The sequence below is a fragment of the Osmerus eperlanus genome, chromosome 7 (genome assembly GCF_963692335.1).
Source record: "Osmerus eperlanus chromosome 7, fOsmEpe2.1, whole genome shotgun sequence".
Taxonomy (NCBI): Eukaryota; Metazoa; Chordata; class Actinopteri; order Osmeriformes; family Osmeridae; genus Osmerus; species Osmerus eperlanus.
The window spans coordinates 18,392,061-18,411,715 of NC_085024.1; the positions used below are offsets into that span (position 1 = coordinate 18,392,061).

The window sequence follows — 19,655 nt, forward strand, 5'->3', positions numbered from 1 at the left end:
TAGCTTTAACCAAATTACGTGGGCATAGCGGAGCCGTTGTACTTCGTGCCCAAATTCGAGACCCAGCTCGTCTAGTGCACTGCCAGGACATGCATGCCAATTACCACTGCTGACTTGCCAAGAAAAATGAGAGAAAGAAAGAAAATAAAGAGATATCTGCGCCCTTGCTGAGGCAAACACATTTCCAAAGTACCATCTATTGGCTGTGCTGTGGGGTTGCAAGAGCATGCTATGCTGTGTCTTTTTAAAATGAGTGTTTATCCTCATTAAACTCTTTGTATGGTCTGTTTCTACACAGGGGTTGGCGCACTTTGTCGTAGTTGGCAGTTTTGTAGTCAGTTGGGTTTACCACAACCTGGATGGCAGGAGTTTGTTTGCTCTCAGTTTTGGTTTCTCTGATTGTTCACAGACAACTGGGTTCACAAAGTGTGCGATAATCTTGAAAAGAAGCTAAAGTATGGGGTGGTCAAGACCCAGGGTCGGTTTGGAGTAAAGAGGGGTAACAGTGTTGCCATTGTTATTTTTCACAATCCCAAACCTTTGATGCTGATAATTACTGCTCTGTGTCGTGAATATAATAGAAACATGTTCTTTAGTGGCCAAGAAACAAATCGAGCATGCCTACATTTTTTTTCTTTAAGCTGTCCAGTTATTGGGTTACCACAAATGGTCTGGGCTAAATATTGGCAAACTGGGAACTCTCCACTTAACTTCCCATACTAAAGCGGTGCAGGAAGGTTCAGGCAACATAACATGACCTGGCATTTGTGTGTAACTTGGATTAAAAGGGAGTCAGGTGAGTGGTTAGGGAATCGGGCTATTAATCAGAAGGTTACCGGTTCGATTCCTGGCCATGCCAAAGGACGTTGTGTCCATGGGCAAGGCACTTCACCCTACTTGCCTCGGGGGAATGTCCCTGTACTTACTGTAAGTCGCTCTGGATGAGAGTGTCTGCTAAATTACTAAACGTAAAAGGAATGGAGCCTCCCTGCATTTTTATGATGAATTGCGGGATGCAGGGAGACTCCTTTGTGTAAAAAAAGGCGCTTGCAGACATAGCATTTTCATCAATTAGATTACATTAGATTAGATTATTGATTTCATCAATCAGATGGTTCCAGCTGTAATTTTATTCCAATAGTTGAAAGAGGAGCCATCAATGACAAAAAAGCAGACACTCAGAGGCAGACTGCCCTCTCTTGCTTTTTTCTGTTTTGTATAGCGCTGTAGCTACAGCTGAATGAGACGTTTAAGTGATCCAACCATTCACTTTTAAGGTAATAAAAAAAATGGTTTCTCAACTCCCTTATTTATCAGTTGGTGTGCAGCGTGCACAAAGATGCAAAGTAAGGTGCCTGTTGGTAAATTCAGCTTTGCTGTATTGCTCCAACGTTAAAACTTGGGTCTCTATTAAAGTGACACCTGGGGCTCACATTCACACCTTGTACAAAGCCCAGTGCAGCTTCCAGACAGCAGCCCCTCGCAGCTTAGTCAACACCCCACAGGCTCTGGAGATGAGTTTGGCACAACGCGCTTTCCCAAATGGAATTCCGGTGTGTTAGGGATGTGTTACATAGGGAGCGGGCGCTCTCTAGCAAGGCAGGGGCAGAGAAAGGGGAACGAGCTGTGGGTGAGCAGCAGAACAAGGTTGGTGTAATCTACGACGGGAGAGGGAGAGAGAGTGGGGGCGGCATGCAGAAGTGTTATCACTCCTTCCTTCTACTCAAGCCCCCCCCATCACTGCTACCCACCCCCTTTCTTCCTATACACATTTCCCAACCGTCACCTCTTATTGTATCTCCCTCATCTATCTTTTCTGTCTGCCTCTCTGACTGCCACTTATCTCTACCTTCCTCCCCCTACCCTCGTTTTCACGTATTCTTTCACTCGCTCTCTCTCTCCTTGTGTGGTGTCGTTGAGTCGCGGCGGCGCTCACCGCGGGTGGTGTGGTGCACTCCAGCTGTTTGGGCAGATAAGCCACCGCCCGCCCGCCTGGCTTCCCGTCGCTCATCAGCTGAGCGAGAGTCGCCCCATCACCGTTATTCACTTGGCACCGGGAGGTTTCTGCCACGACAGAGCTCCTGTCAACACTTCACCCTCTCCAAAACCTCATCCCAGAGAAAAGACAGAAAGGCTACAAAGCAACAGAGCTGCTCCACCCAAATAAACAAACGAAAGCGACGACGCAAGGAGAAATCGTAAAAAAAATCTTCAAAATCTCTTCATTGTAAAATAAGACGCTCCTGCTGTAGATTCCCCCCAAAAGGTATTTGCTTGCTTTCATTCGCTCCCTTGAATATCTGTTGTCTGAGCTCTAGTATTATTTTGTTATTAACTTATTTCACAAGTGTTGAGACTGAGATGAATTCTCATGGTCTCCCATGAATTTTCAATCAGTCTACATAACAAACGATACAAGCAATACTGAATTGGATCGTCCCATGGGTCTCTCATCCCACGTCCTCATTTGAATGTAGAAACAGGGTTAGTGACTCCAGCCAACTGGAAGGTGGCGAGTTTACAGTGTTGGGCCGTGGGCCCAGATTATATTTTTGTACCTGGAGCAGGGAACTGATTGCCTGATGAAAAGCACTGTGCAAAAGGTCAATAAACAGTGGCCCAGTTATTGTGTGGCAGATTGAAAAGGAAATTGTTTTGCTGTTCTGGGAGGTGGTGATCTGCGTGCAAAGAGAGGGGAAATTGAGATGGAGAGCGTGTGCGTGTGTATTCAGCTTTGTGCCTGCCATTTCCGCCGAAGGTTTCTCTTGGCAGCAAGTCTTCCAGCTGACCTGTCAGGGTTAGTCAGTCTGTGTGGCTGTAAAATGGCCCACTGTGGGGTACACTGGGGTCCTTGCCACCTTTTCAGCTTCATATTTATTTATCTTTTTTTCCCTCTTGCACCCTTTCTCTCTTTCCAGTTTCTATTTTCTTTTTTTGACACAGCAAATCGACTCGATAAGCTGCCTTATTTTTACCTCTCCAGTAAAAGTCTATTTTCTGCTTTCTAGTGAACTGTAGCCCACATCTCTGCTCGTGTGTTTTCTTGCGTGGATCCGTTAAACAGCTGTGTGTTCACGCAGCCTCGGTCAACACCAAGTCTCACTGTGTCGCTTGTGGGGAGATGGAAAGAGACCGGTCTTGGCTCAGACATCAGTGTGATGCCGACGAGTGGAAGCTCCAAACCCAGAAGCCCATTAGTAGACCAGAGTCGGGCCTGTTGCCGGGGCCGGCCTGGCAGCCCACATGACCCATCGGTTTCCATGGGTCTCCTTCCAAAACACAGAAGCGTGCCAGGCTCACAGCATAGTGTCATGCAGGCACACCTCACCCTCTACAGGATCTTACTGCATCCATTCATTCACCTACCATGTTTACACACCCCAGTCATTAAGTAGCCATTAGCAGTAGGGAGAGAACACGAAGGCCAAGCTGTCTTTTCATTTGAAAGGCCATGAATAATGTTTGACAGTGGCTCAAAAGCAGTTGAAGTGATTTAATGTATTTCATCACTGTTGTTTAGAATTCAGGCCAGTGTGTACAATTTGTGGTCTGATCATTACGTCATGATAGGTTTTGGACTGGTGACATGTTCAGCCCAGTTTTGGAACAAATGCTCCCTGTAGTATCCACAAACATACTGTGGACATACTGTAGAAGATCAAGCATCAGAAGTGCAAAGTTCAACAATAACGTATGCCTTTTTTATCTAAAGCCCCCTCTATTTGAGGTCTTCTTTATGGTGTGAGAGGTTAGTTTATTGGCCTGGTAACTGACATGCGTAGAGAATGTTTTTTTGTCTCGGCGTGTGCTGGGCTCTGTTTTAGTTTTAGCAGCTGTTTACGTTGTGGGAGGAAAAAGGGTTGTTTCAACAAATAACACAAGTCTGCTATATGTGAGGGAGGGAGATGCAAAGAGAGACAGATTGAGAGAGAGAGAGAAAACATGAGCTAATGCAAACCTCCTGCCAAGTCTACATCTCAATGCTACAGTAACTGTAAATTAGCTGGAAAAGTATTACTAAAAGATTATCAGGATTAAAAGGTGCTTTACATTTAAATTGCAAAGTAAACTTTTAGTGATATTTTATCATTCTACATTGGGATCTAGACAGTGTGTGATCATTTTTGTATATTTTCTATATTTTCCACAGTTATGATATAGGGACTTGTTATGCAATGAACAGCAATGGATTTTTTGGGGGGTGAGTGTGGAAGCATGTCTCACATGCTTAAGAGTTTCGATGTGTCTAGACTTTATATGTTGTTTTGGAATTGAACACCTCTGTGGTTAGCACCTCATTGACATGCTGTATGGGCAGGGAGGAGAATGCTACTCCACAGGAAATGTCATGGTGAACTTTCAAAGCCTGTGCGAGGAATGTGGAGCAGCGTTCCGCAACTCATACTAGCTGTCTATACTGAAGAAAAATGAAGAACATCAATTGACACAAAACCAGAAAGGCAACCACCTCAACGCATGAACAGAGACGACCAAAATAGCATGTTAATGGTCTCTTTCCTTTGCCTTGTAGGACTCGAGGAATGTTGTTTTGTTTTTGTGTACAGTGCTACGCACGTTGTTTGTCCACTTTGATCGTCTGTTCTATTTTTGTGTCCTTCGTGATTGCCATGAGTCACTCCTGGGGCTTGGGCAGTTTTGTGAACTTTACATTAAGGTTACATCAACTGCCCTACAGTAAAACATTGTAGTTACATAAGAGTTGCCATGTCATTAAATTATATTCTACTGGTGTAGGTTATCACAAAAGTATTTCCATTTAGTTCCATGATGGTTAATGTAACATTTATGTGAAGTGTTGCCCAATTTTTTACAGAAGCTGGAGGTGTATAAGCCTTGTAGTAGTAGTACAGTATAATACTCCTCAGATCTTTTTAAATACAGGTCTGTGTGTGTCATCAGTATTATAACCAGGTAGATTAAAGATCTAAGGCAAATAATGACCTTCACCTTGAGCTGCATTTGACATTATCCCCTACAATCGTCGCTAGCGTGAAAAGTAATCCACACACTGTATTGAAGGAAAAAGTCATAAACACCCACGCACGTCAGCCTGGGCTCTCAGACATTTCGAGATGGCCAGACAGATTTGAGGATTTTAGACAATATGAAATTTTGTCTGTCTAGGTGCCATTTTTACAGGGAGACCTTGAGAGCCGAAGAAACGAAGCCTGCGCCAACAGCTGTCAAAATGACACAGCCGTTCATTATCGCGTCATCTAATAGGGATCACAGCGCTCTATTGACAAGCACAGGAAGAGTGAGGATGGAAGGAACAGCAGAGGTTGTGCCCCCACCTCCTCCCCACAGAACGCAAGAAATGACACATTTACATTTAGTCATTTAGCAGACGCTCTTATCCAGAGCGATTTACAGTAAGTACAGGGACATTCCCCCGAGGCAAGTAGGGTGAAGTGTCTTGCCCAAGGAGACACATCAGGGCTGTAATCCAAGAATTATTTGTCTGGTTCCATCTTTCTTTTGCTCGGTGCGTTCTTTTGCTCGGTGAGTTCTGCACCATGTCAGATAAGATAATGAAATGGAGCCAAGGCTTGACATTTGTGTGAGATCCTCCGTGAGCTGCACCCAGCCACCTAACTCCAGCTACCCTACCCTACCCTGCATGGCTGCCCTCCTGCTCTCCTCAGTCCAGGCTCCTACCCTGGGAGGATATGTTGTGTTGACACAGGTGAGGGGGCAGCCTTGGTAGATGACTTTTGGCAAAGGGGGTTCTAGAGCACGCTCGGGTGTGATAAAGATCTACTCTGCACCTCTGTGTGTGTGTCTGAGAGCGTGTGTGAGACGGAGAGAGACCCTAAACACGTCCCTATAGATTCACATTTTCAGGTCGGATTACAGGGAAAGAGATTTGAAGATAAACCGCCTTGACTCATGTCTTTGTACAATTGAATTTTGTTGGTACTGCTACAGTATCCATTTAAAGTATGCTGTTTATGTTCCTGTCTCACAACAGCCTGGCTCCGTTTGAAGGTTTATGTTTCTTCCAGTGTGTTTACTAAGGGGTGCCTCTTGTGTGTGCATGGATAAGGGAAATGTGTGTTTCAAGTTTGAGAGAGCTGTTTTCTTTCAGTCTTGATTGCTTACATGAATGAAGCAGTCAATGGCTTTGACTTCAAAATTAGGCTTAATAGACTTCCATTCCTTGTCCCTAAGCACATCTCAGCATGAGCAACTTTTAAATGGCAGAGGTATTCCTTAACCCTCATGAATGATTCAACCAATAGGCTAAACTCAATTGTAGCTTCAAATTGCCTTCAGGTTGAAGGCGAGGGCACTTACGCTGTACATTTCCCTTACGTCATCCATGTCTGCTCTTTAGCAGCCCTAACTCACCACTGTACATCTTATTGCGGTTCAGTACGTTGTTGCTGTTTTCGCTGTGCTACATTTACATTTACATTTAGTCATTTAGCAGACGCTCTTATCCAGAGCGACTTACAGTAAGTACAGGGACATTCCCCCCGAAGCAAGTAGGGTGAAGTGCCTTGCCCAAGGACACAACGTCAATTGACACGGCCGGGAATCGAACTGGCAACCTTCAGATTACTAGCCCGACTCCCTCACTGCTCAGCCATCTGACTCCCGATCTGTGCTGGTCACAGAGGTGCCCATGCCTTTCACACACAGGCAATCACTAACAATGAAATGCACCTTCAACATGAAATCTGTGTACAGTCCTGGAGTCCTCTGGTGAATGTGTGACTGTGATGGAAAAGGGTTTGGGGACATGCATAAGGCAAAGTAAGGGCAGAGCGGTGTCTCTTTTTAACAATATAATGCAATTTTTAATAAAGACACAGGTTTCCAGATTGGGGGTGTCAGTTTGTATAGCATGCTGTCTCAAGGTGATTTATGATTCAGCCGTGAGCCTATTCAATTACGGGCCGCAGTCCTGTTCTCCAGAGAAAATCATAACAGGCCCATTGCTATAGGGAACGCGTGTCTCATTTCAGAGGGAAATCCCATTTAAAGGAAAGAAACTGTGATAATCTTTTTGAATGACTTTTTAGGGGTTCATCAAATTCTCAGTCTGTATGACAAAGAACTATCGTCAAAACATCCAGCTTTAAAATGTTACAGAAACGGAAAGGTTTAAGTAGGTAGACATACATCAGGGTAAGCAAGGAAGTGCAACTCTGCAATTTTTGCCTGTCGCCATGGGTCTGAAGAGGTGTGTGTGTAGGAGAGAGGGGCAGGGGTGACAAGGAAGACGACAGAGCTCTGAGGCCAGAGTTCACGCTATAGCACACCGCCGCTGAAAGGTCAGTTGTCAACCGCCAGCAGAGGCAAGCAATGGGGCACTAGCCAGAGCGCCTGGGAAAATGGACGAGTCAGAGTCGCTTTCAATTAGCGCAGCGTGCCCTCTCTCTGCAGCCAGCCACAGGCGCTGGCCATGGGGTGAAGAAAGGAGAAAGTGTTGGGGTGAGGGGGAGGGGAAAGGGGTGCAGGTGCAGAACATGGAGGGAAAGAACAGATAGGCTCAGACTACCAATGGAGGAAGCCCGGATGTTTGGATAGCGCTGTGTGAAAAAGTCCCCTACACAGTGGGGTGATCAGTGGTGAGTGTGTGTGCGCGTGTGTGAGTGAACGAGAGAGTATCCATATAATTATAAAGGAATGCATAGGCATATGGACAGAAATATCCCACAGGTCAACAAATACATTATTATTTCTAACTTTCTGTGAAAGGGCTCTCAATTGTATTCAAAAATCAGTATGTGCTTACAGCTTTATATTTTTTACTTGCATGTTTAATTTATCCATTGCAACCATGGGTGTTCCAACAGTTGGAAAATTACCATCAAAACCCTGCCACCATTTCTGAGCAAATCTATTGTCGTTACAGTGGTCCCCTGTCCAGGTCCTCAAGCTAAACTGCGACATTCTGTGCCGCAAAGCCTTTGGCTGGATGCTTCTGTTCCCAAGCTGAGTACGAGTTGGCTTTCTACTGTGCTGAGGAGGACACACTCTCAGGTCCTGTGTGTGCTGTATGCCAGTGGAAGTGGATCAGTGCTAAAGCGTTAAAGCAGGATGTGGGTGTGTGTGTAATGAGTGGGACCATACCGACGTTGCACACAGGCTCTCAGACACACATCCATGTTTTTCAGAAGCAAAAAGAAAAATGCTGGAACTTCTCTATGCTGCAACATTTCACCAGGTTTATTTTATCCTCAAAAAAAAAACTCCCATGCTCTTCTGTTGTCCTAACGGCACTGTTCACTGCTAAACATTATCATCAAACATATTACACCAAATCTGGAGCTCGGCCATATTGCTTTTTTTGCAAGATAGTTTTGAGGAAATAAAGGTGGAAATGTTCTCATAAAAAAATGCAATAACATCATAATGGGCTTTTTTTGCTGTAAATACTTTTTTTTTTACTTTTTACTCTTTACTTTTAGGCCAACTCAGAGGCCATTATAGAGAGCATGGAAGAGTGTCTCTGATGTAGTATGGCCTAATAATAAGGGAGCAAAGGCCCAAAATGTTGTCTTTATTAAACCAAGGTACTAATTTTCAACAGAATGGAGCCTATTTAAACTCTCACCATGTAGTACTTTCATGTCTAACAAACACTAGAAAAGTGCATGAACTTGTGCACATTTTGCTAAAATATCTTAAGATGTACTCTCTTCTGATCCTGACGTCTTATTAATGAAAAGAAATAGCATCAACCTCTTTATTCTTTGTCTTGAATCCCAGAATGCCAAGCTCCCCCTATTACACACCCACTTGCCAAGGCTCCAGTCTATTACATTCTCCTTTCTCCCGAAACACAGCAGATTAATCCAATTAGCAATCAATCAGTTTCCCCCGCCCCCGCCTCCCCCTCGTAATGGCCTATATGACAGACCGGACCCTGCATTATTAATGCCTCCATTTCAGAAGCCTGGGGGCCCCTAGGCGCCCACAGCCAGGGGCCATTGATCACCTCCACCACAGCCCAGTGAACATCGCTAGGCCTGCTGGGAGATATCTGGAGGGAGGGGGATTTCAGAAGAGATCAGGGAAGGGTGGAGGAGGGAGAGAAGATTTAGCATATATTTGGGGGGGTAAATCTTGGGGGGCTTTAAAGGATGAAAGATTTATGGAGGCATAGAGAGTGTAAAAAAACAAACAAATGATTTGAGTGAGGAGACTGAAGACGGAATGGCAGGACGGATCAGAAAATGCATGGGGACACTGTGTAATAGGAGTGCTGTGCTGTGAAAAGCCAGTTTGGTTAATGGGGCTTACCTAGACATTATTATAGCACGATTAGGAGGGCCCCTCAATGGGACTATTTCCATAAAATGAGATTAGAAATTACAGGACCCAACTAGGATAGAATGATTGCAGCACAGTCACATAACAATCAAGACTAGATAATGCGTGTATTTCCATGACATTGAAACGAGGCTTCTCGTTGACAGATCTGACAGTGTAAGTTATGAAGTAGAAGCCCTGTAGCAGTTTGCGTTCTGTGAAATCAATATTGCAAGCTATTCCATGTCACGCTCTGAAAAACAACCTAGCAAAACAATGAAACCCCTTGCTTACGCTGTTAGCTTTTACATTGCACAGACATGGGGTTCATTTTGCAATATTTAGCAAAGTCTGCTGACTTTAATTTATCTAACCTCTGTGCCAGTGACTGCTGATATAGCTAGCTTTGTATGGTTGTTGTTGTTGAGCACCCTAGTGATGGTGCTTTAAAACGGCTGTGGTCTGCCATAATTAACTACAGTGGTCTCCAGCTTAACAATTAGAACAGTGAGACGAGTGAGATAGGTTGTTTGTAATCGACCCCTATAGTGGTCTTCAACAACTCCTACCAGATGACATCACTCACTATTCAGTATTTGGCTATTTCCCTTGGTTGTGTCCCTGTGTCATTCCCATAAAGGGCTTGAACAGCTTTTGACTTCTCCACACAGGCTTAGTCACTATGAGCCCCTATGCCAATGCACCCATGCACGACAAGTTAATGTGGAGAACGCAGAGGTGGTTATGGGTTTATAGACCCATCATGAGTTCATGACACCCTCATTGGTAGCCTGTGACTCAGCCTGAGTTGCAGCTGCCTGGTTCCAGGGGGTTCTAGAAAAATACCCTTGTCTCTTGTGTCAAGTTAGTCAGTGAGTGGGACATCATGCGCTATAGCTCAGGATGTATCAGATTGCTCTGTGGTTACAACCATGAAATCTGTCTCCATTTTTTGGGGGTATGCTAATTTCTGTGTGCAAGTGTGCGCTGTAGGAGTGGATCCTGCTGAACATCATCCATTGACCACTTGCCATTTGTCACCAGTGGTCGTTAGACAGCCAGTCATAAAAGTGCTGGCTTTGCTGGAATGGATTAGAGACAGAATCATCTATCATGCGCTCTCATCAGCATAAGGCTGGTTTTATAGGGAGGTTGTTAAAAGGATGACAATACAGTTGGGGAACCGGGACGGTGATAGAGTAGCTGCAGTTTAAACCCCTGATGGATAGTGAAAATGAGTCAAGAGTAAATTAGTTTGTGGGTTCTGAAAAGAGCTCCAGGGACTTTTCTTTATTAATTTTTTTTTACAAATCTGCAAAGGTGTCCTTAACAGTTCCCCAAAAGAACATCCGAGTTGTAAGCAACAACAACCTTGAACTACTGGAACAGCTACGCAACAACTGTTGTAATAACATCAAGAACTACAAGTACCTTATTTGTTTGTAAGGAACTTTAGCAGGGGTTGATGCCTGTATTGAGTTTCCATACCATGATGAAATGTAGTTTTTGCACAATACAAGATATTTTCCACACTTAAAGAAATATATTCTTACAGACTTTCCCTGCTCCTTACTTAGCCATTTCGAACTTCTACCCCTGCTGAGCCCCATCACATCTGGTTCTATTTACAGACCCTCCGCTTGTGTTATCCGCGATGTTATGACAGTAAAGAGACAGAGAAGATTGTGCTAAAAGGATGTTTGCCACACACACTCACGCACACACACTGTACACCGCATCTCTGTCGGTCACTGGTCAGTGGCCTGGGTATCCTTGCGTTAAAAGACCCTGGGGTTACTGGCCAGTGTGTGTGTGTGTAGCACAGCTGTGCTTTGAGGCTTTGCGTCCTGTCGTTCTACATACTGAGCCAACACTGTTGCAGCTCACTCAGGTTTTCTTCTCTCTGGTTACCCTCACAGGACGTTTTGCTGAGTTGTGTAAAATTGAGGTGGGGGGGTTGACCCCCAGGCCCTTCAGCAGCACAGCTGGCCCCAAACACCCTTGCTCTGTCCCCTCGGAATTCTCCTGTGGTTGCTCGAAGGAACTGAAGATTCTGCCAGTCAGCCGTCTTTACTGACCAAACAAGTGAGTAGACTGTACGTTAACAAACTCCTCCTTTTATTACACAGTAAGTGACTTTCAAACTGTCACTGTGGTACATTCAAAGGAGAATTTGGACACAGGCTCATTATGATGTTATGGATAGCAACACCAGTGCAGTCCCCTTATATCTAGCCATAGACTTGTATTCCATTTGATACATTTTATGAAGTGTGTCAAACACATGCTGAATCATACAGTTTCGCATTGCAGAGGTTAGCAATGGGTCCAACTCTTGAGGACTGAATTAGCTACAGTAATGGATGATCAGCATAAGAGACACTTGTGTCACTTGTTTTTGTTGTAATGGCCTTTTCGGATAATACCGCATAGCTGATTGGGTAAGCCTGTATCTGTATCAACAAGGGGGTTTTCCACAGTGGAATAGCGCTCTTCACAGCTTTCAGTCAGTGCTTACCGTACCAACACGAGCCTTGTGACAGACATATTTTATATTACAACAACACTGCTTTTTGTTTTTGGTCCATGTCACAATCTACATTCCCCTGTGCCCTTATTTGCTGTCATTCTGTTGGCATGGGGATGAACACCTCTATTCATGCACCTTATTAAGCATTGCCTTTGTACTGTCATCCCTCCTCTGGCTAGGTATGTGTACGTACACCCCTGGCCATTGTGGGGCCATTGTGTGTCAAAGTGAATGCAAGCCAGCCAGTTACATTGTATGTTGTTGGCAGAGGGAGAGAATCAATCTGGGTAGGTTATGAAGGATGTGTATAAAGGGGATGTGTGGTTAGGTGTGCCAAATTGGATTGGGTCACTGGCTTGGTGGTGGTATGGTAGAGTGGTCCTGTGGCTGGCACCGATGTGGACAACCATTTTCTCCTTTTCATTACGGCCACCACAGAGACATCGGAAAAGGGCTGAAAATGGGGAATAACGGCAATCAAAGCAGGCCACATGGGCGTGAAACATGATCAGACTGGTACCTTGAATGGAGGAATTGTCATGGCGGAATGTCTGGGAGTGTGTTTGTTTGTGCGCACACAAGAAGGACATGAGTCTCACATTTCTTGGATATCTTGTCACCCACTCCCCTAACAAAAGGCCCTGTCTAACTCCCTCTGTCGTGACATACTGGGAGAAGTGTGTGCAATTCTATTCATATCTTACATACATTACTGCAAACCTTGTTGTTGCACTGCCTCTCAAGTAACATACAAAAACATGACCTTGTTTCTTGCGTGCTCTGCTTTCGTGATGTCCGATCTGCCTGGATCTATTCCTCTGCCCCAAACACGTTTGTCTGGCATAAATGCATTTTTGTATACAATTGAGTATCCATAATAAATCTTTGATTAAACTATGTGTGTTGTCAGTTCTAACCCATATACTGTTGTATGTGCTCTGACTCAGATGGAAGAACACTGGTCCAACTTTGCACTTTGGTGAATATACTGCCAGTTGACCCAGAAATGTCTTTCAGAAGTCTGCCATTGACCTCGGTTCTGAACTCTAGCTGCCCTCTCACTTCATTTCCAGGGCTCATGCCTCTCAGTCTATGCTAGTGTCTTTATTTTCTCCTTTCTCCATCCCTCCTTCCTTCCTTCCTTCCTTCCTTGTTCCCGGAGCCGCTTTTCTCAATGTTAAACGAGGGCATGGCCACACTCGGATGTGCTGTGACAAATTGGCAAAGGAGAAGAGGCAGATGGCGACTGGGAAGGGGACTGGTTGTCACGCCGTTTGCAGCGGTGACATGAATTGATCTCTCCACTGAGCCGCCACACATGCTCCGCTTGTGTAATCCTGACTCCCTAACCCCCTGTGTGTACACTCACACACACTCACACACATTTCCCTTATACCCTGTTTCCCTGCCCATTACTACCAATGATGTGTGCAGCGGAGTGGCCTTCAAACTGTCAAACCCTCTCTGCTCCGCTCCCCCCAGAGAAGCATCAAGGGCTGAGTAAAGATTTCACAGAGATGGCACCCCAGACTAATGACAGACCTAGGGGACTTAACAATAAAGGAATAGCCTAGCTGGGCTGCAGTGCACCTTGCATGTCATGAAACATCATGTTTACAGAGCTGCCACAGCCAGAATGACAAGGGTTAGCAGCTTTAGGTCAAAGTCCCAGTTGACCCTATTAACAAAGTTTTTCCGGGAACACCGAAACATGATTCATAGTGTGGTTTAGCTCTACAGTAAGCATGCAGATTCTTCTACCCGCATGGGCGAGCAAAAATAAACTTGTTCTTCAATATTTTTGCAAGCAGATGCAGCATTTGTGTGTGCTAAGATTCTGCCTTAAAAGCAATTCTCTAATGTTAAGTGATCAAAATCATCCATGGATGGATAGATGGGATAATTACAGGCTTTGGGACCTTTCACCCTGAACGTGCCGGAATAACTTTCCCACGTTGTCTTAATATTCTGTGGACACACTGAATTAAGCCCCGGATATCAATCCACGGATGTGATGCATCCTGTGGAACATCCAAGCCAGCTTCTGAGGGAGAACTTGGAGACAGAATGAAGGAGATACTGTAAATCAAAGAACAGAAGAGCCCTAACTGCAGAATATTTGAATTTGATCTTCCACAGACCCCATCTCCCTATGAATGAATGGAAAGATTGTTTGTTTTCATTTCAGTTTATGGGTAACTTTGAGTTAACATGAAACTATATACAAATCTAAATGCACCGTAACCTATTTCATTGAAAGCGTAAAAGGTAAGGGATTTCGATTTTAAAACTTCCTTGGACAGTAAAACATCCTCCCCAGTAACACTACACAGTGTGAAATGTTTGATGGGTTGTCCACACAATTGTAGACACTCCAGGATGTTGGGATGGAGCCAATCCTCAGTTTGACACACACACACTTGCACGTGCACGCAATAGCTGTGAAGAAAAAATCAGTACTCCCTCTACGATAACAGCTCATCCACTGTCAGCACAAACAGTCTGCAGGCGTCACTCCCCCATTACTTGGACTCTTCTGGGGTTGACAGATTCACAGAAACCCTCAAAAGATTCTGTGAAAGAAAAGCTGCAGCAAGGGTCTGAATAAATCATCTCTCCAAATAGGAAAGCAATGCATCTAAAACCACAGAACAAGTTCTACAAAGTCAACAACCAGGCTGGTTATAAGGAGCCCGTCTGACCTCCCCTCACCCTTCTTGCTGACTGCTAGGATAAAGATCAGAATCAGGAAGACGACTCTGGTTCAGTGATTGTGGTCGACTCTAGCGAGGTGATTTATTCTCAGGCCTCTTTTGTTTAAACAAAGAATTCTAGACAATCTAAGATTGCGTGCTTAAAGTCATGTTCACTAAATAAATATGTAGGACGTTGTTCAGCCCTTGCAAGGATAATTGAGGGAAGATTAAGCAGGAACTGTAAATGGATGCACATAGGTTTGCCTTTAACACTAGTGTACATGGAAGTAGTTTGTCTTGCATTAACTTAATATGTTTGTTTGAGCCACTATTGCAAAATTCTAATACAATCAATCACCATTAAGTTAATATTTAGTAATTTCACCCTTCAAATGAGTCTTGAACAAATGTTAAATTAATCTACTTGGACAGTTGGCTATCGCCCAAAATAGCAACTTGAGTTTTAATAGAATCTCTTTTTTTGGCTTTTGGCTGTTTGCACTTGTCATCTTGACTTTGCCCCATGTCTGTGTACACCAAGGTGAACACAAAATGTTTTTAAAAAACCATAAAAACCTTGCACTGTCCTTGTAGTAATGGGGAAAATTGATAGATTTGGATGGGGAATTTAGACTGTATTAGACCAGTGTGTTTAAGTCAGTCTTACAACTCAAGGCAAGTGGCTGTAGGTAAAGCCTTTTGTAATTCTATTGATGCTCAGTCATTACATTGGTCATATAAGCAGACAGTTATGAAGTCACTTTTATTTTAACTTAATCCTGGTTGCATCTAATAGTCAGAGAATAAGCTTCACATCAGCTATGGCTTCAAAGCCCCAGCCTGGAGGACAGAATGTGCTCCGTCACTGAGACCGCTGATTAAAAAGTCTGTGTCTCATGGTCAGGGCTGCGGTGGCATATGGCCGGAACTTAAGTTCACACAAAAGACATCTGCAGTGCCAATCCTGGGAACCAAGGAAAATCTAAAAGATTAACGTGGATGTCCACACCGAAAGCCAAAAACCATGAGCATGGCTAATTTTAGATTGTAAATCGACATAATGGAAAGTGCTCTACTACACAGTCATTGCCACTTTATTAAGTTATTGGTTGTTTAATTTGCTCAGTACTCAGGTTTAGCTCTTTCAAAGTCAGATTTAGATTTGGTTACAGATAAACTCGGACTTGGTCAGTCTCTTTTGATTTGACTTGACCTGCTTAATAATATTTTTACAGAGTAAAAGCGGAATGTAATATGGAATGGGTCCTACAATCACAATGAATAGGGGTCCATGTAGCAATTAATCCCCTAAAGATTTTTGTTAAAGAAGTAATGAAAAGTAAGGTGTATACAGTATTTTAAGTGTTATAACAGGTTTTTCTCTACTAGAGTTATTGTAATGGTTATTGTACTGTAGTCTTTCATGTTCAGTATTTAATGAACGTTCTAATCGGTTGAAGGGAATATTGCTGTATTCATTTTGGAATGAATTACAATCAAAATCATTTGATTAGATCTTTGTCAGGCCTTGTTTAACTGACATTTGACAAACCAGAATATTTAGTTATTTTATTTTGGTGTTATTTAGATAGATGTTCAGTCATATCTCAATTCTGGATTCGTCTTTTTGAATGCTTCAACATGCAACAACTGGCTTTCTCTATGCATGGATACAGTTTCTAAGGTGTCACTACATACTGGATGTGCTTAGACACACAATATTGTCTTAATTTAAGTATACAGTAGCTCATTTCATTTTTGTATTTTTTTAAGATTCGTTGGAAAACCAAATGCATTCTACCCATGGGCAAGGATGGTCTTTCTATATATGCTTTAATGTTATGTTAAGGTAATGTCAGAAAGGTCACCCAATCCTGTAGTTATCCCACTAGCCTCAGGCCCAGTGAGGCACTCCCATCAACCTTTTCACCCCATACTTTGATTGTTCATGTCTAATTCTAGACAAAAGAATTGCCTTAGCCCTACAGTATGCTATGCAGGATCAGCGCCACCTGCAATTGAGGCTCAATCCAATTCCCACTCCACAAGGCCTTTCCTAGGAGGAAGAAAATGGCAATTGAACGTCAAGGTCACAACGACAACATTGTGGGATTTCTCGAGAGGGTTGAAAGCCGTCCTCCAAGTGAGCAAATAAGGCTGCTGGTAGATGAGGTCCAGGAATAGTTTGACAAACCATATCACCCTGAGACAAATTAAAATGTCACTGGCCCTGTACTCCTCTGTTCTCACATTTCCTTCTACATTCTATGATAAGCCAGCCCCGATGTGAGTGGCTGCCAGCACACACAGTGTGTCACCTGCTGTGCAGTTAGAAGACGAAAGAGGTAACAGGAGACCTGGCCAGATACAATCACCCTAGTATCGATTGGGCCAGACGTCCAGACGACTGTGTTCTAGCTAGTGATGGAGATGAGCAGGTCTGTGGCCGTCTGACATTGTCACGGAAAGTGCCTCTGATTAACTTGATATAGCACAAGAAGCAACGTACGAGAAGATACACATACAGACTGGTCTAGCAGATATGGCTCTGTTCAAAATGACACCCTAATCACTCATGCACTCATGCATATCTGTCCCTTTTATCAGATACACGCACACACACCAATACAGTCATGCATCCATTTGTTGCACACACATTTACCATAAGCACAAACATGTTCCCGTGACGCAGACAGGAAACACACAAACTCTCAAACTCTCACACAAACACAGAAACGACCCTGCTTCATGTCGCAGCAAACACAAGAGTAATGGCCTCTGGTCTCTTCTTGCACACAGACTAATGAGAATCTCAAAGCCGACAAGCGGAGTGCATTTATCATGCCCTCACACTTAATGACACCGCTATCCAGGCCCAACAGCACACACACATCCCAATCTAACCTGTTATAGACAAACATGGTCGTCTCCCCTCTGTCCTATTATTGTAGTTTCATGCTCAGTCCTGTGAGTGGATGAATGAGTGGGAGGTAGTGAGTTTGTGGGTGAACTTTGCATGGAAACGACGAGAGATTTAGTTTGTCTCCCTTGTCCTTTTCTCTGTCCATCTTTCAAGCCGGCCCTCCCCATGCGGAATTGTCTAGTCTTGATTCCTTCGTTCTCTTTGTGCCTACCACGTTACACTTCTAAATTCAGGACATCAAATGCAGATGAGCAGAACACATCGACACCAGCACGGCGGGAGACTCGACAGATAAATACTACATGGGCTGCTTTGATCCACAGGGGAGACTGTTGTTTTCTTTGGAACACCGCAGAGCTGTATTCCGTGGCTCTCACCTTGTTTCAAACCTTGAAGAAATGCTTGTAAAGAATATAATGTTGGCTATATCACAAAGAAACAATGTGGTAGCCAGCTAAATATGACTTCATTTTCAAAGTGGTTATTGAAAGCCGCAGTGCATCTGTTTATGCGAGTGTAGCGATGCAATGATATATTGGCTGTTTAAGGTTTTTATTTGGTTGGCCCATCAGCAGATGTCAATCAAAACACCCTCTCCCTTCTTCCTGGTAGCATTCTAAACACAATGGCATTTTTGCCATTGTAATAATACTTAAATAATACTTAATATCCATTGTGGCTTGAAGAAGGAGAAAATTAATTCAGCTCCATTTAAACAGACTCTAGGATCTCTTATGGTCTCTCAAATTCAATTTATTGGATGTTTTGCCATTTAGTGAATGACAAATGTGGTTGGATGGTTGTGTTTTTCCCCATAGGAATGTAGTGTGGTTGTAAAGTTGATTTACTGAAATTAAGTTGACTCACTCTTTGGCAAGCAGCTTATCAATGCCCCTATCCCCCCCGCCCCCCCATATCTTCAACAAGTCTTAACAACATTCACTGTAGTTGCCAGCAGGCCTGGCAGACTGCAGCGGCATCGTGGAATTGATTGTGCAGCTGATTCCAGACCAGTGAGCCGTCGAGACGTCACCCTCAACTCATTTACAACGACCGCCTCGCCAACAGCTCAGTGTTTTGTCCCTAGGCCAAACACCGCCGTCAGATCCACCAACACCAGCATTTGACGGTACTTCATACTGACACAATGCAGCCTTCAGCAGGCTGTGAAGAGCCACACTTCTCGTTCTTTACACTCGCCGCCGATGGCCATTCGCATTCGTTGAGGGAAAGGGATATAGCCACAACAATAAGATGGGATAAATGGAGCCGAAAGCCTCCAAGGCATTTATGATGCCTCAAGACTAGGTCATCAGCTTGAGACAGTGCAAATGATGATGTTGGGGCCCTAGGCCCCTGAAGAGTACCATGCTCAAGGGCAGAGATGCCCTGATACTCCTGTTTAATGACTCCTTTCCTTGGGCATCTAGTGTGGGCTGATGTTGCAATGAAATGTAGGAATGGGGGTCTTGATGAGGAAGGTGTTTGATAATGGGGTGCATGTTCAGGAACAGGACTGTTTGTCCTATAGACAATGATGAAGCGTTTAATCTCCTTAGGAACAGTCAGGCAGATAGGCATGATAATACCATTACCCTCAAGCAGCGTTCTCCCTGAGAACCTCCACTCTTCTTCTGATTTATATTCTCCTTCATCAGCATCGACTCCTAAGATTGGAAAAATCATTCATTTATAAAACCAGGGCTGCCAGAACATACAATGTGCTCAGAACATACAATGTCACACACATTATCCTCTCTTACCCACACCCCTTCTCTTTCGTATTATCTTCTCGGGTAATGTGACAAGGATAGATCAGGGCAGAGACTGCTGTGTGATTGCATCTGCTAAACGGATAAAAGGCAACAGATAGAATTTCTCTGCTTTTCACTTTTTGTTTAAGCTGCTCCATCTCTTTGTTTTGCATGTATGTATGACTTTGAGCCCAAGCTGGAAGTTAGCATGCGTACAATTCCACATGTCTCTTGAATCAGAAGAATACCCACAAACTTGGATTGTTAGATTGGTTGATTATTGAACTATTCGACCTAATGGAATATAATTATTTTCAGCAGGGCAAAAAGCAGCAGAGATGAGTAAATATGTATTTGATGCATCATCCCTCATTCCTTGTAAAACTGACTTAAACCACACTTCAGAGCACTGTGCAAACCCAAATCCACTTTTAATCAGAAGGGTACAAACTATCTGCCACATGGAT

At 43.8% G+C, this 19,655-nt stretch overlaps 1 protein-coding gene across 3 annotated transcripts in view; it reads left to right on the forward strand.

The window, feature by feature from the left end:
• The window catches only part of sema6e (sema domain, transmembrane domain (TM), and cytoplasmic domain, (semaphorin) 6E), an 82,899-nt gene that overhangs the window by 26,603 nt on the left and 36,641 nt on the right, over nucleotides 1-19,655 (forward strand). For 2 of the 3 annotated variants that reach the window (XM_062465494.1, XM_062465496.1), the window contains exon 3: nucleotides 11,205-11,370. The gene's annotated coding sequence lies outside the window, so the exon portion shown is untranslated. Of the gene's footprint in view, nucleotides 1-11,204; nucleotides 11,382-19,655 lie in introns of all 3 variants that reach the window. The other variant, XM_062465495.1, reaches the window with a different exon arrangement.